At 39.6% G+C, this 26,504-nt stretch overlaps 1 pseudogene; it reads left to right on the top strand.

Moving 5' to 3' along the window:
• The window catches only part of LOC130829843 (actin-related protein 3-like), a 31,761-nt pseudogene extending 6,917 nt beyond the window's left edge, over window positions 1-24,844 (top strand).
• The last annotated feature ends 1,660 nt before the right edge of the window (window positions 24,845-26,504 follow it).

The following is a 26,504-nucleotide window of genomic DNA, read 5'->3' as shown; positions in this document are numbered from 1 at the left end:
TATATCATCACATTGGGGGTAATGGCTTCAACATATGAGTGGGCGGGGGAGACAGAAACATTCAGTCCATAACATGTCCCCATAATATTCCATTGTACAAATAATACTACATTTCACTGATCCATTCATTAGTTGACAGGCATTTGGGTTGTTTCCACTTTTTTACTATTACAAATAATGCTGTTATGAACATCTGTGTACAAGTTTTGTGTGGCCACATGTTTCAATTCTCTTGGGTATATACCTAGGAGAGGAATTGCTAGTTCATATGGCAACTCCATCTTTAACCCCTCAGGGAACTGCCAATCTGATTTCCCAAATGGCTGCAACATTTCACAATCCCACAAGCAATATATGTAATTTCTCCAAATCCTCACCAACATTTATTATCTGTCTTTTTCATTATAACCATCCATCCTAGTGGGTGTGAAGTGGTATCTTGTCATATTTTATTTGTATTTCCTTAATGTCTCATGATGTTGAGCACCTTTTCTTCTACTTATTGGTCATTTGTACATCTTCTTTGAAGAAATGTCTATTTTAACTCTTCGTCCACTTTTAATTGGATTATTTGCCTCTTTTTTATTGAGTATAAGAGTTCTTTATACTCTAGATACAAGTCCATTATTAGATATAAGATTTGCAAATATTTTTCCCTTTTCAGATTGTCTTTTTATCTTCTTGATAGTGTCCTTTGAAGCACAGAAGTGTTTTTTTTTTTTTTAATTTTGATGATAAATTGCTTTTTAAAAAAAGGCTTTTGGAGGTCTGGATCCCAGAATAATGTTTTACTAACACATAATGAAAAGTTTCATAGAATTTTATAGCAGGTAGGAAGTATAGTACAAAAAGAACAAGAGAGGTTAACTGATAATTAATTAAAAGGGAAAAATGTTTTGATGGGTAGAAAATTAAATTTCACATAGTTAATATGCAAGAATAAAGGCTCTGTAATATGTTCTTATTTCTTTTCATATGTGTAAATGCACATAAAGCAGATTGAAAGGAGTTATTTTAGAAACACAAGCCAGAGGAAAAAATCTGTGCTTGTTGCTAACTCTAAGTGTAACTGAAGGGAAAACAGAGTTGTTTAGTCAGGTAAATAGTTTGGAGATCTATAAATGATGAATAGCTTTATTAAAGAAGTTATTAACTTTACATACTGAACTACTGAACTATTTTAATTAATAAAAGTCGCTTTTGAAGTAAACCTTTCTGGTTAATTTCTCCACTCACTTTGGAATCTTTGGTAGTTAAAAAAAATAAATACACATTTGAAACTTTTATAACAGCTTATGCAGAGCATACAAAGTTAACAGCTTATAAATTCTCCTTACCTCAAGAAAGGAAATGGGCAGAAGTAACCATGAGCCGCTACTATAGTCACTCCTGCTAAAATACTTCTCCAGTGTACTTTTAGCTATTCATTTCCTTCTTTTTTGAGTTATAACAGACATATAACATTATATTAGCTTCAGGTGTACAACATAATGATTCAATATTTGTATATATTGCTAAATGATCACCACAATGTCTAATTAACGTCTATTACCACACATAGTTACAAAAAATATTTTTCTTGTGATGAAAACTTAAGACCCACTCTCTTAGCAATTTTCAATTTTCACTTAGTTAATAACAGTATAGTGTTATTAACTATAGTCACCATGCTATACATTACATTGCCAGGACTAATTTATTTTATAACTGGAAGTTTGTACCTTTTGACCACCTTCATTCATTTCACCCACCCTCCACCGCTCTGCCTCTGCCACCCCACCGACCCATACTCCGTATCTATGAGTTCAGTTTTAAGTTTTTTTAGGTTCTACATATAAGTGAAATTATATGGTATTTGCTTTTCTCTGTCTGACTTATTTCACTTAGCATAATGCCCTCAAGGTCCATTTGTGTTGCCACAAATGGCAAGTTTTCATTGTATTTATGGCTGAATAATACATAAATCACATTTTCTTTATCTATTCATCCATTAATGGACACTGTTGTTTCCATGTCTTGGCTGTTGTAAATAATGCTACAATGAACATGAGGGTGCACATATATCTTTTTAATTTAGTGTTTCATTTCCTTCAGATAAATGCCCGGAAGTGGAATTCCTGGATCATATTTTTAATTTTTTGAGGAAACTCTATATTATTTTCCGTATTGGCTGCACCAATTTACATTCCTACCAACAGTGCACAAGGATTCCCTTTTATTCATGTTCTCACCCATACCTGTTATTTGTTGTCTTTTTGATAACAGCCATTCTGACAGGTGTGAGGTAATATCTCATTGTGGTTTTGATTGGCATTTCCCTGAGGATGAGTGATGCTGAGCACCTTTTCATGTACATGAAGTCCATTTGTATGTCTTCTTTGGAAAAATGTCCGTTCAGATCCTCTGCCCATTTTTTAATCAGATTGGTTTTTTGCTATTGAGTTGTATGAGTTGTTTATATATTTTGGATATTAACCCTTTTGGCTATTAACCCTTTATCAGGGTTAATATCCAAAATATATATCAGGTATATGATTTCCAAATACCTTCTCTCGTTTGGTAAGTTGCCTTTTCATTTTGCTGATGGTTTCCTTAGTTGTGTAAAACCTCTCTACTCTTTAATGATAATATTAAACACCAAGATGGCACAATTTATGGACAAATATTTTTCATAATAATTCTGGAAGTATCCTTTGTATTGCTCCACTGTTGCAATAATATGAAATTTAATTTTGAGAAAGATGCACTTAGGTTTTGGTGGTACGTTCACGAAAATATTAGTTCTCAAAAAATTTTGTTCTTTCTATTTTTTCCCAAGAAAAAGACTGAATTATTAAATGAATCTAAATATTAAGGGCTCCATGTGAACACTTATACTGAGCCTCAGGTCTGCAACACCTTGATTTTAAACTTCTATCCTCTGTGAGAGAAAATATTTCTGTTGTTTTAAACCATCAAGTTTGTAGTACTTTGTTACAGCAGCCCTAGAGAAGAATACCCTAGCTAATGATCTCCTCATTGTCCATGAAACATATCAACCTCTTTCCCACCTCCACACCCTTACTTAACTATTCCGTCACCCAAAATGTCATACCCTTCACCTTTCCACTTATCCTTCCTAGCCTTCAGGACTTCTCTCAATCCTACATATTCCAAGCAATTTTCTCCAGCTGTTCCTACTCACTTATGCTCTTAACTGTTCATCGCAATGTATATTATATACAGTCTTCTCCTACTACTTAGGTTTCTATGTCTTGTTTCCCTAAACAAATTGAAAGTTCCATGAACACAGATTCTTATGCTGCACCCATGTAACCTTAAACTTAGCAAGCACAAAGACATTTAATTACTGCATAGCATTGGATAAACCAAGAGAACGGACCTCACAGCTATAGCACCACCAATATTAAAAACCAAATCTCAGTGACCTTACTGCAGATTCCTCCCCAGATTCTACACCTCACAGGCTGAACAGCTATGGCCCAGTTAAAATGGAATGAATGAGAGCCCAGGTCATTCCCCTGTTGTGCTGCTCAGGGCTAAAATTCCACCCCAAAAGCTGTTATTGTCACCTTGTCATTGTTTTGTGAAATAAACAGGGGACCTATGAGAGGCTACCACAGCAAAGCTATAATTCCTACAGCATTATAGTAACAGTAATATTGAAGATCTTTGATGCATTTAGGTTGCAGAGGTCTGGCTACTGAGCTCAATATTAATCAAAGAGAAGACTAATAGTAAAATCAAATGAATGAAACAGACCTCAAGAAAAATCTTCCAATCTTCCTTTGTGATCCAAGCATGAAGGAAATATTTTCTCAGAGTGGAATGGCCTTGAATGGATGTTTACAAATTATCTTTCCTTTCTTCCTTCTTTGCTCCCAGCCAATGGCTTTAGATAAACTCTGTTACCTCCATATCTTCTTATGTACCTAATTTCAGGAGTCTCGGGTGAGAACCCATGACCCAAAGCCTTTTAAAATGTAGGTAACCTGAGGTCTTCAAATGCAAAGCTAACTTGCTACAGGGAAGAACCTAGAATGGAGTTACAGACCAACTGTCAAAGATGCTGTTAAGATGAGGTACACACAGGACACTGCCCCCTCTGGCCTCTCCTGTTAATACAATATGAGTTGTAATGGGACTGAGTGGGTGGAACTGGGAAGTTACATTATCAAGACATAAAATCTTCATGAAGTTTCCCTATCTGAGTCAGACTGGGCCAGGACATTGCCTGCCTCCCCTGGTATTGTGGAATCCATGTGATCAAAACACTTTTAGGGATTCTCCAAGCCAAGAAGTCACTGCTTGTTAAATTATCCCAGAATCCAAAGGGTAATGGCCACCAGATCCTGATGATACAACTCTTTCACTTACCACCAAGACTACCTGAGCAAAGATTTCACACCCAGCCTCCTTGAGTCCCATAGAGAGGACTCCACAATTCATTAACCCTCTCCCACTGGCCTCCACACCACGGCCACAGCCACTGGAGCTGCAGAACTGCCACAGTGAGAGTTTTCCCTCTCTTCTTTTTTATACTTGGTCAGCATGAATTCCCAGAAAAACTGAGTCTCAGGAGACTCTCACAATTTCTTCCTCTCTCCCTCTCTCCCACCCTACCCCCCCACCCCCCCGCCCAACACACACATGCATTTGAAGGGCTTGGTTTGGCTCATTATTTCCTTTTCCATAATTTACTTTCACTCAATAGGTTACCAAGCATCAAAAAAAAAAAAAGTTTCGAAGACACTGGGAAAAAAGCGGCCTTTTTGTGTGTTAACGTTTACGACATGCTGGGCCCTCCGACTCTCTCTGTGGGTACAGCACACACACGCACAGAGTTTGCCTGATGGCTGACAGGCACAAATGCCACCAGCCACCACCTTGCTGGGCCCTCAGGCCTTCACAGTGAATCATCTCTCAGGGATGAAAGTCTTTTCTGAAGTCTGGTCTCTATTGCCAACACTCTAGGTCTACAAATAATTTTGTACATTCTAGGATAGTGGTTCTCAACCTGGGTGCACATTAGAAACACCTGGAAAATTTTATTTAAAAGGTGATACCTGCCCATCCTAGAGACTCTGGCTGGATTGGCTGGGAATGGTCTTCTACGATCAGTGGATTATTAGTTGCCAGGAGGCTATGATGTATGGCCCAGGTCCAGAGAACTTGGTGTTGGGGAAAGAGGGGAACAGGTCAGAGTTCCAGCTTCTTTTTCCAAAGGGCCCACAATCCCTATGTAAATTCATATTTGCAAATAGATTTGGAAGGAAAAGTAAAATGCTGAGTAATGCCTCTCACCATAAGTATCTTAACCCTCTCTGCCCCGCTATTACAACTCTTTCCCTATCAATCACAAGCAAAAGCAAATATAAAACATTTTGCTGTAAACATTTTTCTCCATCCATTTACTGTCTCAGTAGGAAGATGTAACTTTTTGCATTGCATTATTATAGTAAAGAAAAAAAATTCACCATTCCAAGGGACATTAGAACGTGTCTTGTAATCATGTAATCCTGTCCTCTATTCACTCATTTTTCTCTAAATTCAAAGCAGGAAAAGGCGTCATAATTCTCCTATCTTGTGCAACTGTAGGCTATTTTAATAAGAAGCAAGCGCTGATAATTATCTGAAAGGTCTTCTTCTATTATAATAAGCAAGTCACTTCTCCTAAAAATACTAGTAAATAACACCCTTATGTGACAGACGGTCATAACCTTGCTCCAAGGAAGGACAAGGCCAATTTATCAGATTTTCATCTGCCTCATTAAATTCTCCACTTCTTTCAGAGCCTGCAATTTAACTGCAGAGAGAAACTATAAATGACCTTTCAGAGTGCATGTGGAAGAAGTAGCCATCATCTTTATTTATGAGTATTCTAAACAAAGAAGCCAGCAAATATGAACACAGTCAATGTCTCCCAGACCACACTAACCAGGGGTAAAAAGAGGGTCACGTATGCTATAAACAGGAATTGTTGATTTTGTCCTCTATAAACTCTGCCAAAACTCTGGTCCCCTCAAAATAACTCTCAAAGAATTCTGGGAGTCTTCAGGGGCTACAGGAACTAATGCTTGTATTTGCTATGGATGTCTGCCCTTTTCCTCTGTCCTGCTCAAGCTCACTAATGTGAAAGTATCTGTCTTGGAGGACTCCAGAAATGTGAGCTATACCATCACCACCTTTATGCCTAGAGCAGCTGCTATTAGCCGATGCTGACTGACGCAGTTTACACCCATGCAGGTTCTAGCAGAAGGCCTGCTTCTCTTTTGACTCTTTCTTGGAGTCACCTTACCTTGGGACTTCAGCATGATTCCATGGAGTCTGAGCTGGAGATAGATAAGAACGAAAGGCATTTGCTCTCTTTAAAATCATTCCTCCCCTTTGGCTTTGCACCATTCTCCCAGACTCAAGCATTCTTGTCTTCATTTTCTCCTATGAAATTTTTTATTGGTGACTCTTCAGTTTACCTATTCTCCCCTCCCCGTCCCTAGTCCTCCAGATGTATTCATTCACTCTTTCATTCATTCAACAGTTAGACGCTGTTGAGGATACAACAATGGCCTGGACAGGCACAATCCTCTCCTCACAGGCCAAGTGCCACGAGCAGGTTCTCTGGTGGGGAACATGAGGATGCTGTGAGCACACAGAGGGTGAGCACTTCTTCCTCATAGGTGCATAGTCAAGGCATGGTTCTCAGAGGAAAGAAACGGGCTCATGATGGAAACGAAAAGAAGGAGGAGGAGCTGGGCACGCAAGGCAAAGCAAGAGCCAGGGCACAGAGAGAGAGGGTTGGGAGGTGGGACGAGGAAGGGGCAACTCCAGACATAAAAAGCATCATGCACAAAGTCTCAGAGGTTAGGCAGAATATTGCAAATTCCCAAGATAATCCCAGAAGACTCACTTCCATCAGAAGTCTTATCTTTCTGCACCAATAACTTATAATCAGAAAGTGGACAAAACAGCTGATTGGGCTTGCTCTCCTGAGCTGTTTTTTTTCTTTTTTTTTTTTGAGAAGCTGTTAATCAAGTAGGGACAGGCTCTGAAGTCAGATGGAAAAAGAGTTGCCAGGAAAACCTCAGAATGCCCAGTTAAATTTGAATTTCAGATTATATATAATATATATATTATATATATATTCCAAAAATAACAATAATTTTTAGTACAAATGTCTCAAATATTGCATGGCATATACTTATACTAAAAACTATTTGCTGTTTATCTGGGATTCAAATTTAGCTGGAGGTACTGCATTTTTATTTGCTAAATCTGGCAACTGTAGATCATGAAAATGACTACAAACTTGGTCACATTTGCTGGAAAATCAACTGGAAAAAGAAGAGATAAGATTACAAAAGCAGACATCAATGGTAAAAACATAAGAAATTTGACTCACAGGAAAAAAGACTATAACAGGTCAAGCAAATTTCCTTGTCTGAATTCTAAATAACTAAAACCCATGGAGAGTGCCTTACAATACCATACAGAGGCTTCTTTGCCAAAAGAGCTTTATAAGAGCAGGATAGCAGAGGAAGGATCCCTAAGACTGAGTCCCCAACTCACTAGCAACCATCAGTCCAGCCAATGAAACTGATACCAACAGAAAAGAGACCTGTAGTCATCAAACAGCAGGGTCAGCCATCCTTGGACTCCTGGTCACACAGCCAAGGTGGTGACTGCATTGTGGTTCTTGAGAATTCTGTTGGAAGAAGGCACATCTAAATGGATGTGTTTCTATTCTGGCAGCTCATTGTAATGGAGCCTTGCGCCCATGTGTTGTGGTCCAGTCTCAATACATAGGCCCCACCTATGACTCTGAAGGAGGTGGATGAGCAACAGCATGTCCACAGGGAGGAGGAAAGTTTACAACAGCAGAAAACAAACAAAAGAGACCAGGAATGGGGAGCAAAAAGGTTTTCTGCTTTCTCAGTCATGATCTGAAGAAGAGTAGTGTTTGATGAAGAGATTAAATGGAAAGAAGTGAAGTCATGTATAAATTTTCCATAGATAGGCTTGTAGCAAATCTGAGTTTTTAATGCCTCCATTGGACTGGCTTTAGGGGTGTGTGTGTGTGTGTGTGTGTGTGTGTGTGTGTGTTTGACAGAGAGATAGAGACAGAGAGGGCTTGAGAGACTAATAGGATGGACTCAAGAGAAAGACTGAAGAAAGAGTATTTTTATTCTGTTGCAACTTAAATAAATTGTTGACCTTAAGTGGAAATGTACTAAGTTTGAGGACAGATGAGAAAAAAAAAAAAACAAATTTCATAGAAGTGTAGTGAACACCACATGTTGAAAAAGAGTCTTACCAAACCAGACATCTGCTTTCATCTCTAAGAGACAAGAGAGATGTACAAAATATTTTTAAAGGATACAAAAAAGAGGCAGAGATGACAAAGTGCAAAGGCACAGCTCCAGATTTCAAATAAAGAGGTACCTACATGGTCCTTTGTCCATATATTCCTTACCCGCAGGCTTTTGCCCCAAACCACTGAGATTCCACAGGACTTGGTAGTCTCAGCTCTTCACATTCAATTCCAATATGAAATTATAGTCTAGAGTCCAGCTTTGAACTATTCAAAGCTGAAATGCCTAGAAACCCCTTTTCCAATTCCTTACCCCCTTCAATCCATCCTCCCCTGCAATAAAGATAAGCATACTCTTTCCCAGGTACCAAGATGGAGACAGCCTCTTCTTTCAAGAAGCAGGCAGAGCAGTGAGGTGGTTCATGTAGGTTGATCTTCCCACCCAGTTTTTCCCACCCAGTCCTTTATGTCAAGTTAAAATAAAAAGTAGTTTTTAACTCATGATGTTCATATGGTACACTAGACTTGAATCTATATGTTGCATTTTTTCACAATTAAAAAGTAGAGTTGGACCATGTTCTTGATTTGGAAGAATCAACATTGTGAAAATGACTATACTACCCAAAGCAATTTACAGATTCAATGCAATCCCTATCAAATTACCAATGGCATTTTTCACAGAACTAGAACAAGAAATTTTACGATTTATATGGAAATGCAAAAGACCCCGAATAGCCAAAGCAATCTTGAGAGGGAAAGATGGAGTTGGTGGAATCAGGCTTCCTGACTTCAGGCTATACTACAAGCCTACTGTGATCAAGACAGTATGGTACTGGCACAAAAACAGAAATATAGATCAATGGAACAGGATAGAAAGTCCAGAGGTAAACTATGTTTAACTAATCTATGACAAAGGAGGCAAGGATATACAATGGAGAAAAGGCAGCCTCTTCAATAAGTGGTGCTGGGAAAACTGGACAGCTACATGGAAAAGAATGAAATTAGAACACTCCCTAACACCATACACAAAAATAAAGTCCAAATGGATTAAAGACCTAAATGTAAGGCCAGACACTATGAAACTCCTAGAGGAAAACATAGGAAGAACACTCTTTGACATAAATCACAGCCAGATCTTTTTTGACCCACCCCCCCAGAGTAATGGAAATAAAAACAAAAATAAATAAGTGGGACCTAATGAAACTTCAGAGCTTCTGCACAGCAAAGGAAACTATAAGCAAGACAAAAAGACAACCCTCAGAATGGAAGAAAATATTTGCAAACGAATCAACAGACAAAGGATTAATCTCTGAAATATATAGACAGTTCATCCAGCTCAATATCAAAAAAACAAACAACGCAAGCAAAAAATGGGAAGAAGACCTGAATAGACATGTCTCCAAAGAAGACATACGGATGGCCAAGAGGCACATGAAAAGCTGCTCAACATCACTAATCATCAGAGAAATGCAAATCAAAACTACAATGAGGTATCACCTCACACCGGTTAGTATGGGAATCATCAGAAAATCTACAAACAGTAAATGCTGGAGAGAGTGTGGAGAAAAGGGAACTCTCCTGCACTGTTGGTGGGAATGTAAATTGATACAGCCACGATGGAGAACAGTTTGGAGGTTCCTTGCAAAACTAAAAATAGAACTACCATATGACCCAGCAATCCCACTGCTGGGCATATACCCAGAGAACACCATAATTCAAAAAGACACATGCACTCCAATGTTCATGGCAGCACTATTTACAATAGCCAGGACATGGAAATAACCTAAATGTCCATCAACAGATGAAAGGATAAAGAAGATGTGGCACATATATATAATGGAATATTACTCAGCTGTAAAAAGGAATGAAACTGGGATTTTTGTAGAGACATGGATGGACCTAGAGACTGTCATACAGAGTGAAGTGAGTCAGAAAGAGAAAAACAAATATCATATATTAACACATATATGTGGACTATAGAAAAATGGTACAGATCAACCAGTTTGCAAGGCAGAAATAGAGACACAGATGTAGAGAACAAACATATGGACACCAAGTGGGGAAAGCAAGGAGGGTTTGGGGGGAACAACTGGGAGATTGGGATACCAAATTGTACACTCTAAATATATGCAGTTTGTTGTATGTTAACTGTATCTCAATAAAAGTTCCTAAAAAAAAAAAAAAAAGTAGAGTTGGGACTTCCCTGGTGGCCCAGTGGTTGAGAATCTACCTGCCAATGTAGGGGACATGGGTTCGAGCCCTGGTCCACGAAGATCTCATATGCCGCAGAGCAACTAAGCCCATGCACCACAACTACTGAGCCTACACTCTATAGCCCAAGTGCCGCAACCACTGAAGCTCGTGCGCCTGGAGTCCATGCTCTGCAACAAGGGAAGCCACCACAATGAGAAGCCCATGCACTTCAATGAAGAGTAGTGCCTGCTCGCCACAACTAGAGAAAGCCCACGCATGGCAACGAAGACCCAACACAGCCATAAACAAATAAACAAACAAACAGTAGGGTTATTTGGAGACATTCCAAAAAATATAATAAAAAAAAGGGGAACACTAATCTTTGCTTGTATGAAATAATGTACAATAGAGGTTAGCCACGTTAAAAATAATTTCAGGTGGGTGTTCTAATGAACCAAAGCTTCATTAGAAACCATGCTTTCCGATCAAATCATCTGTTACATAGTGAACACAGCCTTAAAACAGGTGGTTAATTCCTATCCTTTTTTTTTTTTTTAAGAAATTGTTTTCTTATTTCAAAAACAATATCAAGGGATTTCCCTGGTGGGAAGACTGGGAAGTCCAGTGGGAAGTCCAGTGGTTAATGCTCCATGCTCCCAATGCAGGGAGCATGGGTTTGATCCCTGGTTGGAGAAGATCCCACATGCCCTGTGGTCTGGCCAAAATAAATAAATAAGTAAAAATTTAAAAACGAAAACATTATTAAAAGTTTGGGAAATCAAAAGCACAGAGAAGAAATTTATATCACCCATAATCCTACCATTTAATTTACATGTTGGTATTTAGCCTCCTAGTCTTTTTTGTGTATTCACATAATGTTATTATAAAAATGAAATCAACCTGTGTTTATTGTTTAGTAACAACTTTACCAATAAACATATACAGGCATCATGCTTACATCATTAAGTATTCTTATAAAATACATAAAACACATAGGTAATTTGTTTTTATTGAAGTATAGTTGATTTACAATGTTGTGTTAGTCTCAGGTATACAGCAAAGTGATTCAGTTACACATAGTTTTTCAGATTGTTTTCCATGATAGGTTATTATAAGATATTGAGTAGTTCCCTGTGCTATACAATAGGTCCCTGTTGTTTATTTTTTATGTAGTAGTATGTATCTTTTAATCAAGCACTGTAAAATACTGCACGCTGAACATAAGTGAAAATGCACTAAATTTAAGAAGAGATGAGAACAAAACAATAAATTGATTTTGTCTTGCAGATGTGCCTTAATTTATTTAACCAATCTTCCTCACTTATCAAGAATTTAGATTATTCCCCACAACCAATTCCCTCGCTCTCACTCTCTCTTCTTTCCCCATTAGCAATAATAAATATGGCGTCCTTGTAGCTAAACTTTTTGCACATCTAGTTACTTCCTTGAGATAAATACCTAGAAGTGTAAGTGCTGGGTCAAAGGGAATTTACTATGCTTCCTGAACCAAAGGTTTCTGTTTTTCTCCTGAATTTTTCTAGAATTAAGCAAGACCTCCACATGGGTCATTTTGGTGATGTATGCAGTTCACATGCATATTTCTTCTTGCATAATTCATTTACAATTTCTAATTTCATTCTACCAAGAGGCAGATGTTAAACACATGTCTATTTAATCTTTTGAAAAATGAGAGTCATTGCAACTTTCTTATGCTGACAGCTCCAGTCATTTCCAGTTCATTAAACTGTATCACAAAATGAAATCAATTCATGAAAGCAACTAAACCTTGTAAAACTAAGAAACAGCTCATTTCTGTCCCAAGTAGTATAGGGAACTATATTATTCTTAAATCTGAAGTCAGTGCAGGCACACACAACAACACGAATAAATCAATAGGCATGTGGTAAGCAGAAGCAGCCAGACACAGAAGAGCACATATTTATGATTCTGTTTATGCAAAGCTCAAGAATAAGCAGAACTAATAGAGAGGGAGAAAAGTCAAAATAGTGGTGACCTCTTAGGGTCATGGAAGATGAATGACTGGGAACCACCCCAAGGGAGATTCCTGGGTCCTAGAGATATTCTATCTACTTGTCTAGATGACAGCTGCACAAGTATATGGAAGAAACTATTGAAATGTACATATAAAAAATAGAACAGTACATTTAAATTGTGTGCATTTTTACTTTATGTACTTTATTGTTGTACATTGGACTTCTTGATTTTTTTTTAATTCCAAAAACATCAAGTTCTAAATCAATGGTTTATGTATTCGTTTCCTAGGGCTGTCATAACAAAGTACCACAACCAGTCAGCTTAAAACAACAGAAATTTATTCTCTCATGGTCCTGGAAGCCACTAGCTGAAAACAAGATGTCAGCAAGGCCATGCTTCCTCTAAAACCTGTAGGGGAGACTCCTGCCTTGCCTCTTCCTAGCTTCTGGTGGTCTGCCAGCAATCTTTGGCATTCCTTGACTTACAGATGCATCACTCCAATCCTCTGTCTTCATACGATGTCCTTGCTGTGTCTCTGTCTTCACATGGCTGTATTCTTATAAGGACACCAGTCATATTGAATTAGGAGGCCACTCTTCCCATTTGACCTCAGCTAATTACATTTGCAACAGCCCTATTTTCAAATAAGGTCACATTCTGAGGTACTGGGGGTTAGGACTTCAACATACAATTGGGAGGGACATGAGGCAACCCATAAAAGTTTACACTCTTCTTTTAAAATTTTCTTCCAAAAATTTAAGTTCTGCAAAAGGACGTCCTCCAAAATGAAGGAAATGGTGTCTGGAAGGGTTTATATCAGTCAGCAGTAAATACACCAAATTTACAAGGAGATTCCTCAGGAAATCCTCAGTCAGGACTACAGGTCTGTTTTTAGTTTCCAGAGTATGTATCAGAGGAGGAAAGACACTTGTGAAAAATTACCCAAGGGAAATTTGAAGATATGAAGAAAGAGCCACGTGCAGTGCAGTACTTCTGAAATACTAAGATAGGTTCTGGTTCATGGTTGCTCCCGTGCCCAGCCAGCTGGCTGCCTCTGGGAAAGATTTTTGGCAGCACAAAAAAACAGCAGTAGAGAGTGAGAGCCTCTCTGGGTTTTGTATTCCAGACTGAGAAGAAGACTAGATGTGTAACCACAATATCTCAGGCAAAAATTCGGAGGCAGAATCTCATCTCTGCCCCTTAGATATGAGAAGTATTCTTTTGGTGCTGGGATGGAAGAAAAAGAGGAAGGGGGCTTACTCTTTGATTCCTGGTAGAGCCACACGAGTTGGCAGGGGGTCAGATGCCAGTGAGGAAAAACTGCAGCAGAGCAGACCATGGACAGCCTCACAGACATTTCTGCCCCAGGTGTGGCCCAGCATCAGCAGAGGGCCCAGGGTCATGTGGACAGCCAAGGGCCACCTCAACAGAGATCTACAAAAGCCAAGAACTGAAGGACCCTCTTGTCCAACATGCAGCCACCAAAAAAGTGATTCATTACATTGATAACTAAATCTGATATCGTTTGTCCCCATTTATAAGATATTTCAAATAAACAATTGCACAAATCAAAAAATTACATCCCTTGTCAGATCACACATTTCAATTTCGGATTTAGAGATTATAGTCACCAAAAAAAATCCAGCAAAAGGGAAAATTATTCAATGGCTCTAAGAGTACCAAGAAGGACAGGAACTAAAATTGAATTAGAGCGGAAACCTGGAACCAATGATTTGACTTTTATCAACTGTTCAGTTCAGATCTAAAGAAGAAGAAACAAAAAGTATTTGGCATGCTGTCCAGGATATAAGAGCATAAAAGGAATTCAGTCCAACAAGGGCTGGTCAAGTCTTGCCTACAAAAATGAAAACGGCAGGTCAAAGTACTAGATGGGAAGCAAAGAGAGATCCGTAAAAAGGATTCCAACGGTAGCTGGGCATGTCTTGCTGCTTCTCTTAAATCCATCTGCCAATATTACCTTAATCATGAGTGGCTCCTCAGCTGTAAAAAATGCACTCTGCTAACAAAACCACTTTCAGAAGAACATAGACCAAAAGCAGACATATTTATATATACCTACACAAATTGATGCTGTCTTTGCAGACAGGACTGGCCTGTATCCACTTGATATGCTCATTGTTTAAAAGTTCTACCTACCCATTTTAGCAGCACTGAGTATTTCTGCCTTTTGCCTGACCTCTTAGATGACCGTGACTTCTGAGCCAAATTTGGAAATTCTGATCTGATGAGGGAGTCTTCTTTTTTTTTCCGATTCGTGAATTTATTTGTGTCATATATATATATATATATATATATATATATATATATATAGTCTTATAAACGAGGATCGATTATGTCAGATTTAGTTTGAGGTTTAATTATTTTACTGAAAAGAATAAAATTACATGAAATTGAGTCTCAGCAAGAAAATCCAGGACATATGGTCATAATACGAGGAAAACTGGGCTTTGTAGAGGACAGAGCAGCAGTCATCTGAAAACTGTCCCTTGTTTCTGGCAGCAAAGGAATTTACCTCCAGAAAACTGATCACTGCACGAGTGCAGGGTCCCGCTTGGCCTCCTGTGCCACGGAAGACCTAGCTATCAGCTAGTGGTGATAATGAGAAGAACGATGCCACAGGCTGAAGCGAAGCATGTGCTCAGATCCAATTTCCTTCAAGTGCATTCAGACAGTCCCCGGCCTACTGTCAGCAGGCCCTATGTGCTCCTTTCCATCCTAAGCACACTTGTGCTGCTCCATGGATGTCTCAGGTCTCTTTCCAACAGACCAAACCACGAGACGGACTTTTCCGCATGTTTGCTGTTTCTGTTAGTTACATCTTGTGCTTTGCATCTCAAATTAATTCATCAGCAGCTAAACATTTTGGCCAGAGCAAAGATAGTGACTATTTCCAATTCTAAAAAATCATTACAGAAAATTAACACAATTTCCACTCATTGATTACTCTCCACCATGGACCTATACATTTCATCTTTAAAATAAATAAGCTGATATCTTGGTTGAGGGTAAAAGTTCTGAAATCATGGGGAAAAAAAAGTGAAATTGATTCTTCTGGCACTATGTAGGAGACCTGACATTATCTAATAAAACATGCTCTTCTGTAGATGTAACCTTGACTCACAGAAAGCTTAAGGCAGCCGCTCTCAAACTGAACATGCATCAGAATCTCCTGTGATGCGCCAACACCAGTATCAGAGATCATTGCAATGGGTCTGGAGGGGAGAGCCAGGAATCTGCCTGCAGGAGGGTATAACCTTCACATTCAACAATCACCCTAGGTGATTCTGTTGCAGTTGGTGTCCAGAATGCACTATGAAAAGATATTGAAACTATCCCCAGAGTCACAAAAATAAAACCAGCAGAGTCTCAGCTTAGAATCTGAGGACTGAGATGAGGGATAAGGAAGGTGTCCCAGCCCTTGGACTGACTCTCCCTCCTTGGCCCTGCTCCTCATGGTCAGGCTACCCTTGCACTTGCCCCAAAAGCCATCTAAGTTAAGATTATATTGGAATTAAAATTTGAATGACACATTGTAAAATATACTTCAACATACACTGCTAGATTATTAGGCCCCCATAATAAACATCAGGTAACTTTATTATCTTTATTTCACAGGAGATTGAAATGATGCTCAAAATAGTTATCTGTCCAAAATCACACAGCAAGAAAGTACAAGAGCCGTACACAAACTTATAGTGTAGGCACATAACCCTACTGCTTCCCGGAGGGTCCAAGTGGATAGACCAGCTTTTCCTACTGAAAAGTTTGCCACCATCAAGTAGCTCCAGTTTCTCTCCTAGTCTTTCCAACAGTCAGTGACGTTTATTTGGCACCCACTGTGTTCAGAAGGCCAAATACAGGAACTAAAACAAAAGCCCACGATTGCCCTCACAGGAGCTCAGGACACTCTAAGGCCTAAGGGTACTCCTCATTTGTACCACTTGACTTTTTCACTTCTGCAGGAGCACATCTGCCCTTCTGGATAGAGTTCATAGTGGGTTATAATAAAAGTTTTTCCAAACTGCTTCCTGATTTGTATTCAGTTTTTAAAGCACAACATGGTTTGGGATGGTATTTAACTCAGACTAAATGCAAAACCAGGAATTCTCTTGCAAATAGAACTGCCACTTGTACCTTTAGCCCCAGGGCAAAATCCAGAGCCTTTAGAATTAACTATTGAGTGACCTCAAACTTGACAAAAAATATATTCAGTACCCTTGAGGCACAAATGCCCCTCCACAGCCAATCCTGCTATCCTCAGCCATCAGTCCAGTACCACCCACTTCCTTATGGGTATAAAGAGACTGTTGGAAAGGAGTGGGGATTTTCTAGGAGTGTTTTGGCCTTTCCCACTCTTCCTTGAGAGGCAGGAGCAGTATTGCTAAAAGTGGATGTCTTGTAATATGAGGATTTACCTCAGCAGTCTTCACACCATAGGCCCCTGGCTGTCTCCCAAACACTTTCAGGCGGTTCACAAGGTCAAAACTCATTTCATAAGAATCCTAAGACATTACTTGTCTTTGCACTGTTTTGATTTTTTTTCATAGATAGTACAAAAGCGATGGAGAGTAAAAACCACGGGTGACTTAGCATGAATCAAAGCAGTGGCAGCACCCTTAATCACTGCGTTCTTTACCTCCAACACTCACAGTACGAAGGGGAAAAATACCTCTTGTGATACCCACAAGGATGTCCTTGATGAAGTAGAAAAAGTTATTAATGTTATTACATCCTGTCACTTGACTACATGTCTTTTTAATATCCTGCAAGAAAATGAAGGGAAGTACACATAAAGCACTTCAGCTACACACTGAAGTACCCTGCTGTCTTCAGGAAAAGTATCATGTGATGGAGTTGTGAGCTGAGGTAGCTCCTCTTTTTGAGGAATACTGTATTTGTTTCCTGTTGTTGCTATAACAAAATGCCGCAAACTTGGTATCCTAGAACAAGACAAATTCACTATCTTACATTTCTGGAGGTCAGTAGTCTGATGTAGATCTCACTGGGCTCAAAGTGTCAGCAGTAAATTCCTTTTGGAAGCTCTAAGAAAAAAAATTCTTTTTTCCCCCCTTTTCCAGCTTGTAGAATCCATCTGCATTCTTCAGTTCCTGGCTTCTTCCTCTAAGTTCAAAGCCAGCAGGAAAGTATCCCCAAATCCCCTATCCCCCTCTTTCACTTATAAGGACCCTTGTGACTACACTGGGTCACCCAGGACAGTCACCCTACCTTCAAATTCTTAGCTGAATCACATCTTCAGTGTGTCTTTCTCCAGCAAAGTAACATATTCACAGGTTCCGGGGATTAGGACACAGACATCTTTGGGGACCATTATTCTGCTTTTCGCAAACATTATTTTTACTTGAAAGAATGAATAATAGACAAACTATGATTATAAAGACTTGGGCCTTTGTCAGATACTTTCTCATAATCAATAAAGCCTGTCACTTCTAGGAAAACAGCTCACAGTATTTGTTACCAAAAATAAAATTCAATTTCTCAAGTGAAAATTAAAATTTTAGAAAACTTGTGTTTGCTACAATGACCTTGACAACCTCCTGATACTTAAGGGCTTTTCTAATGAGATTGGTAGTGTGATGTTTTTGGATATTGAATAATGAAATATGTCCACAGTGGAAGATTTGATTAACTAGGTGAACCAATCAATATTTTTCAAATAGTCACTGCAAATCATGAAATCATACATAGGTTAATGATTATTCAATACACAAGAGGAATCAATGGATTTTAACGCAATATAGTATGAAAAGTCTGTTGATATGGTTTTAAATTCCACATTGCAACCAACCTCTAAGAAACTACCACTTTCAAATTTTCGTATAGTATTTAAGAAAACTACTCACCTCTGTCATAAACTATATGGGAAAAGAATCTGAAAAAGAATAGATATATGTATATGCAAAACTATATTTTTTTCAAAAAAAATCACTTTGTTGTACATCTGAAATTAACACATTATAAATAACATATACTCCAATATAAAAGATAAAGGAAAAAAAGACTACTCACAATTACCTGAAGACACTATCAAAATATTCCATCCTTTCCAACTGTGTATCTGTCACGCCAGATTTTTTTTATATCTCAGCTTAAAAAGATCACAACTTTAAAGACTAAATTCAGAATAAGATATTAGAATCCAGTTATAATCTATTAAGCCAGGCACTAAAGGTATTTGCAAAAATGAAAAACAATACTACTCTTCTCATTGATGTTTCTTTGGGAAAATACAGTTATTTTTCATTAAAAATAATTCAGTTGATATATAATGGGTTTATCATTATTACTTTTAAATGGATTAGTAAATATTTTTCAATTTCTCAGTTGTAATTTCTAGCATGGTAAATATTGAGAGCTATAATTCACATAAACAAAAGACATTCAGAGTCCTCAATAATTTTAAGAGAATAAAATGATCCTGACACCAAGAACCACTCATCTACCCTAAACCTACCACAGCAAGAAACAGAAGTGAAGAGATGATAGAGTAGAGCAAAGCCATGGTGAACGCTAATAATGATTTCAAGTGACCCTGAGAAATGCAACTTGCACCATCTTCTCAATGCCCTGTTCCCAGAGAGAAGGGAACAAGCACAAGGGCAGTAGAAGACACGGGCAGTTGAAGGGGGTTGAAGAGGTGTAGCAGGACACTGTGCATTAAGCATCCCCCTATCAAATCCTGGGAGAATAGAGTCATGTTCCCCCCACAAGGGCACCAGCACCTGTGACACCTGCCTCATAGAAGACATCAGCACTGGTCCAGGGTTAGCTGGAAAGGAAAAGTCAACCAACACAGTGTTATATTTGTCCCTTTCCTTCTCTTTTATCAGCGTCCCAATCTACCTGAGGAGCTAGGGAATCAGGAGAAGAGGGAAATCTGGAAGAAGATCACACACCATCAAAATGAGAAGAGTGAAGGACTAGAAGAACAGATCAAGACCCACCCCACCTCAAGTTCCTCCAGCCACAAACCTGGCTAGTAATGGAGGAGGTTGAAACTTTAAAATTAGAACTTTGAATCTGATAGATTCTCAGTGACAAAAAGATCTGGAAAGTTAATGGATCTGAAACAGGAGGGAAGGGGGCAGGGCACAACCTTTGAAAGAATGACATAGCCTGAGGACATAACATAAACTGATTAGATCCAAATGGGTCCAAGATGGTGGACAAGTCAACTTCCAGGCGCCATGACAGTTCCAAGGCTGACCATGAGGATCAAAAAGTGGGTGGTGACCCAGTTCTGGAATACTCCGCCCACTCATTAGCCTATGAAATTACTCACCCTGACAAAAACTGACAACCCCCATGCCCTGGTGCCTTTCTCACCTTCTGTGATGGCCCATACTCTGTCTGTGGAGTATGTTTCTCTCTAAATAAATCTCTAAATAAACTTCTTACCTATCACTTTGTCTCTCACTGAATTCTTTCTGTAATGAGACATCAAGAACCTGAGCTTCATTAAGTCCTGAAACCAGGTGTGTGATCTCAGTTGGAAGATCTTGGGTTTTGGCCGGGTTTGAGTCCTGGTCTCATGGGTTCAAGTCCCAGTCTCATGGGTTCAAGTCCCAATCTGAGTTCTGGCTGGGTTCGAGTCCCGGCCATGTGGATTCAAGTCCCAATCTGAGGCGCATGGTTTCAGGTCTATCCAATACATCATGAAGGAATCTGTTACTCAGTGGGTGTGAAGTAAGGGAACAGTCCCCAAGACCACTGTCACTTAAGGCACCAATTACAAGTTCAGGGATCCCCAAGACCACCTCAGATTCAATAATTCACTAGAAGAACTCACAAAACTCACTGAAAGCTGTTATACACATGGTTTACAGTGTTAATGCAGATTAAAATAGCCAAGTGAAGAGATGGATAGGGCAGAGCCCAGGGAAGTTCCACACACAGGGCTTCCATTTGTCCCCTCCAGTGCATTCACAGACAGCATTAACTTTCCCATTAATAATGTGTGACAATATATACTGAGTATTACCAACAGGCAAGTTCACCCAAACCTTGGTGTCCAGAGTGTTTACTGAGGCTCACATGACTGACCTCTACCTCCAGCCCCTCCCGAGAGGGAGCTGATACCACACAACCCAAAATCCACACCACAGACCACATTGTTAGACTATCTGGTGTGGCCCAAGATCCCCCAGATAAACAAAGACACTTTATCAGCCAGAATATTTCAAAGGCTTAGAGATTACCTCCCAGGAGTCAAGGGCAAAGGCCTGACCTCTCTCTGAACAAAGTTAAATTCTTTACTACACAGCAGGGAAGGGAGATTCAATTCAATGAAGCTGGTGCAAATGATGGGCAAAAAAGTAAAAATATTTCATGTTTGTGCTCCACCCACTGATCACAGGGATGTGGTCTTACCCTTCTTACCCATGACCTGAGCTTTTCTCCCTTGAGTCTCTCTTGGCACTGGTGTGAGTGACAGTGCATTTCATGTAGTCTGTATATACCCCACCCCATCTGAGAACAGAAAATACCAACTAGACAGAATCAGGCAGGAGTTTATGAAAACACACATGGGATGCAATTCTAGCATAACATCCTCTCATTTTCATTAACTCTTCTTAAAATGCAAATATAGTGAGGAAGTTAGGACATTAGTATCTATCATTCTAGTGTCCATAAGCATTAGTTTTATCCTATTGCTTTTCATCCTGAAAGCTGAATTAAAAGAGTTTTTTGGGAGAAATAGAGATTAAAATGTGGTGGGTCATGGAAGGCCTCTCATTCAAGCGGATGAGTCTTTGAAACCACTTCTGTGGCTAACTTTTCTTAGTAATAGTGTCCAAAACTCCTAGAATTTCTCAAGATCCAGGAAAGAAACTTCTCAAGTGAGAATCATTTACTAGTGTCCACCTGGAGCATCATATTGAGAAGGATTCTGAAGCCACACCTGAGTCCTGTTCAAAAAAGTGTGGTAATGCATTAGTAAGGTCGGTGAGGCCGCAGGAGAGGAGAGTAGCAGGATCCGTGCCTCGTATTTCCTATCCTTATCTAATCCTTTGACTTCAGCCCCATATGCTGCTTTTGAAGGAAGCTGTACCATTTGTAGACCCTCAAACTAAAGACTTTGACCTTCTTCCTTGCCCCACTCACTGACCAATCAAGCCATCTGGTCCAAGTTTCTCTCTTTGTGATAATGTTTAACTCCTAGTGGCCCAGAGACTGTGTATCATCTCCATCAAGCACTACTGGCTCTAAATTCAAGGGTAACAACTGTCCCTTCACCGTTGTGCTTAGGGCTAATTCCTCAGGATGTTCTGAATGCCCAGACCCAAAAAGGAGATGGCAGAAGTGGACTTAATTTCTGCAGTGCAGTGCTGCATATCCACCTCTAGCGATTGAGAAGCATCAAGTTTTAGCTCCAAGATTCTGACCATATCACCACCAGCAGCAGCACCGCTAAAATTTGTGTATTTACTATGTGCCAGACATTAAGCTAAGCACCTGTAATGCTCTACCAACTCTGTAAGTTACATATGACCATTAGCCCCATTTTATAAAGGAGGAAACTGAGAGGTAAAGAGGTTAAGTAACTTGCCCAAGGTTTCACAAGGTTTTAAGTGGTTCATATGAGTCCAGAGTTTCCACTCTCAATATTACTCTTTATTGCTTATATCTTGAAAAAAGCAACCAGGCACAATTGTACCCTGTGGTTTGAAGTCACGTAGATTACGTACTCTATTCTATAACAAATCTGAGAGTTTTAATATAAAAATTATATTATTTCCCAAACATCTTAGTAAAGTTGATACTCCAACAAGAGATGACATATTTAACATGAGGCTCAATATTCCTCCTGGAGTTCAGGTACAGGGTAAGAGAAATAGCACCAGGACATTTGATTTTGCTCTACAAACGTCTGATAATAAAATCTGTAAACTCAGAAAGCTGATAATGTTCGGCATGCAGCTATCCTACACGTGAGGCTCTGAACAGTGGGGTGGAGGCTTCAAAAAAAGGAGAAGGGCTAGGATGCTCCAGGCAAAAAGGAAAACAAATAAATATTTTCACTTGAATAATTCATTTGCAAATCACTTTCTAAGTTCACAGAGAAAATAAAAGAAAGTCATTATTAATTATAGGGAGCCCATTAAGGTGGCTCATGTAAATAATCATGAAAGTAAATAGTTTTTTTTAAAGCTCTAGGCCTCAATTCTTATTCTTTAGTTCAAGGCCCTTGAGCGTTTGTCCTGTCACCTTTCCTAACATCAGTGACACGTTTCACATCTAAGTACTTGGGGATAAAATTTCTACGTCATCTCAAATCCCCATAAGCCAAAACTTGTAGGATTAATAGTAGCAAGGCATCATGTAGCAAATTACATATAATTACAAGCATGAAATAACACATAGCATATGTCAGTAATATATTCAATAGTGAGGCCAAATTCCATAAAGGTCAGTTCCCTGGAGGTATCTGGGTCAGCTCTCTAGAACTGTACTGTGTCTGCCACATCACACAACATCGCATACTTTCAGTTAGGTGTCATCTCCTAGGGTATGTGATCTTAATCTCCAGTATTTAATGAGTAACCTTCTGAAATGTACATAATTAATCCTGTGTGAGAAACTTGGCCAATATAAACTGAAAACCTAAAGGCTGACCTTCACTCAGCTTTAGCAGGTGACATTCTGTAGACAAAATAATCAAATAAACCAACTAACCAATCAGAATAACATTTTTTTTTCTTGTTCTATATTTAAAAGCGCAGGAACGTCGCCCCATGAACAGAGGGCAGTATTTTGACTGTCATACCAGCAACATATTGTTTACATATGGTTTTGCTCCTCCATCCAAGTGCTGAGCCAACGCCAGACCTACATAAACCTGGGGCCTAAAGCAGGAGGCCAAGCTGGCTCACATAAGAGGAAAGTAGAATGACGTGTGGAAACCCTGCTCTCAGTCTCTGACCAGCTGCAGAGGCCAGGCCTGGACACCGTCACAAAGAGAGCCGGTCATCAGCTTTGACCAGCTACTGGAGCCGTTGTCAGCGATGGCCAAAGGCAGGCCTGTCACCAGGGAATGCAGAGCAGGAACAGAGCGACAAAGCTCAGTACTGACAAGTTGTTTCCAGCAGAAGAAGAAAAAGCAGGTCTTCCGGTCACATCTGCACTCCTTCCAGCCCCTTTACTACACCACTTTCCACTGTTGGAGACCATGCAGCACTTAATCAGTAGATAACTGGATACCTGACATCTACCTCTAATACAGTGTACTCGTTTGCTAGGGCTGTCCCAACAAAGTATTACAAACCAAGTGACTTAAACAACAGACGTTTATTCTCTCACAGTTCTGGAGGCTAGAAGTCTGAGACCAAGGTGTTGACAGGGTTGGCTCCGTCTGAGGACTGAGAGGGAGACTCTGCTCCGTCCCTCTTCCCTGGCCTCTGGTGGTTTGCTCTGGTGGTTGGTATTTCTTGGTTTCTGGATGCATCACTGTGATCTCTGCCTTGATGGTCACATAGTATCTTCCCTGTTTGTGTGTCTGTGTGTGTCTGTGTCCAAATTACCCCTTTTTATAAAGTTGTATTAGATTAGGGCCCACCCTAATGATCTCATTTTAATGTGATCATCTGCAAAGACCCTATTCCTAAATAAAGTCACCTATTCAGGTGTGTTAGGATTTCAACATCTTTTGGGGGGAGGACACAATTCAATCAAAAACATGGGAGATAAAAATATCTCTAGTAAAAAGGTGAACTGGACTCTATGCCTCAGCTTAGAGTCTAAATGTTCCCTTCTCACAAAATAAACATTGCCTGGAAACAGGAAGGGGAGAGTCAATCAGAGCACAGGTTAAGGCACAGTTATGTGCCCTCTAGTAGTCACATGTGACCCAATCAATGCCTGGGTTCCCATAGGCAGGGTAAGGATTCTTGGGAACATGTTAAATTTAAGTGGCCACATCCAAGAAGATGTTACCCATCTCAATTCACAAAAACACTTCTTACTTGTTTTGTTCAAATGGCAATTACCAGGATATAAGGATGTATATATTTTTGTGAACATCCTAGACCTGTTACCCTCAGTTCCATTTTTATCCCTTCCACTCCTCTGCATTCTCCCTTAGGGGACTGATTCTGCAGGCTTTGTTTCCCAGGCTCCTGTGACAGGTGGATTCTGGCCAAGTCAGGCCAACTGGAGGTATTGAGAGTAGATGGGAGTGCAAGAGGAAAGGAAAAAACCTCTCCTCCTCACATGGCTTCTTTTGTAGCAGCTGCACCTCCTCCATGGCTCAGGTTTACTCTGGACAGTCCGGTATTTCTCAAACTTCTTCCAGATGACCTGACCTCCTGAGCATACTACATGCCCATTTCGGCCCTCTAGCCTAAAGGTGTTAGTGGTTTCTCTGGGTAGCCTTACTGATCCCTATTTGGCTCCAGCTTCCCTATCACCAGTTTAATCAATTCCCTGAACTAAATCCCCTCTGTTAGAGTCTGAAAGCAGCAATACCCCAAAGGTAATGAGCACACTTACAGCCATGTCTTGGTCTCTACAAGTCATTCTCCACTAAAAGGAGTCACAGATATTTAGAGATATGGCTGATTTTAGGGCTGTGGCAGGGAAAGAATAAGACGCCCCTGGAATATCTTTTGGGGTCAGAATGTAAGAAAGTACTCAAGGAAATGAACGGACGTGTCAAAAGGTCGCAGAAGCCAGCATGAAGGGACTCCCTCTGGACTAAATAGGGACAATTTGAACATTAAAATAACGATAGTAACATTATAATCCATTATACAAATTATAAAACCAAGATTTTGTACTGATATGAATGGATTAATTAAGTAAAGTTTGATGAGGAACAGGATATTCACACATAGCCTCAAAGGAAACTCTCTCTTCAAATTCTTAGTAGCTATAAAAAGGGAAAGATTAGCTTTATGGTAAAGAAGTCTGACAGACTTACAAGATAGTGATCAAAGGGAACATGATCAATAACAGGACAAACCAAAAATGTGCACCCCCTGATAGGATGCACTGAGAATACAGCATCACTCCTATGTAACCTGAATCTAATCATAAGGAAACATCAAAGCCAAACTGAGAAGATATTCTACAAAATAAATGGCCTAGAATCTTCAAAAGTGACACGATCATGAAAGTTTATGGCTGTTTCAAAGTAAAGAGAAATCAGTAAACCCCTCTGTTGAAAGCTTAAAGTGGTTTCTGTTTTCTGTACACTTGATTGATATCCTTACCTTCTAAATAGTAAGCTTTTATAGGCAGAGAGCTTCTTTATATCTTTCACAATACAAGCCCAGTGGCAGGCATGTAGTTAATACCAAACACTGATTTGTTGATTTGACCAGTGGAAGAACTCGAAAGTCCGTTTTAGTGAATTTGTAAATTTCAACTGGCAAAGCTACTTAGCCCAACTGACTAAATTGGTCTGAAGGCCCCAAGGTCAATTATCCATCCTTATGAGCTGGGGTAACATGCTGACTGCAGAGCTTCATTTTAACCCCAGCCTGAGCCTGTATTTGCATTAGGTGTTAGGGTTTAATATCACACTTTTATTTAAACCCTCACATTGTCTTCTTTGCCCTCACAGCAACCCTGCAAGATAGGCAGGGTGGGTATTTTACCTCTAGTCTATAGAGGACAAAGGAGAGACTGTTAAGCGGTTCAGCCAAAATTACCCAGTTAAGAAGTAGCAGAGCAGAGATCTGAACTCAGCTATTTCAACTCCAGGTCTTCTACATACATCCCTGAGTGTGGAAAGAACTAGGAAAGGAGTGTTTCTGTAAGGTGACTCATCCTTTTGCTCCAAAAAGGATTTGAGTGGCTAAAAGGGTGTCAACAGCTTCATCTCCATATACGAAGGACCACACGGTTAGATGATAATGTCTACCTCTTAAAGTAAACTCCCTTCCTTTTTGACAGAGAATTTGACTAGCATCTTAGCAACACAGAGTTAAAGACCCTTCAGGCGATATAGGCAATAACACATTTATAA

The sequence above is a fragment of the Hippopotamus amphibius genome, chromosome 10, assembly GCF_030028045.1.
Source record: "Hippopotamus amphibius kiboko isolate mHipAmp2 chromosome 10, mHipAmp2.hap2, whole genome shotgun sequence".
Lineage (NCBI taxonomy): Eukaryota > Metazoa > Chordata > Mammalia > Artiodactyla > Hippopotamidae > Hippopotamus > Hippopotamus amphibius.
The sequence above is the reverse complement of the archived record's forward strand: the minus strand, read 5'-3'. Positions and strand labels throughout refer to the sequence as shown.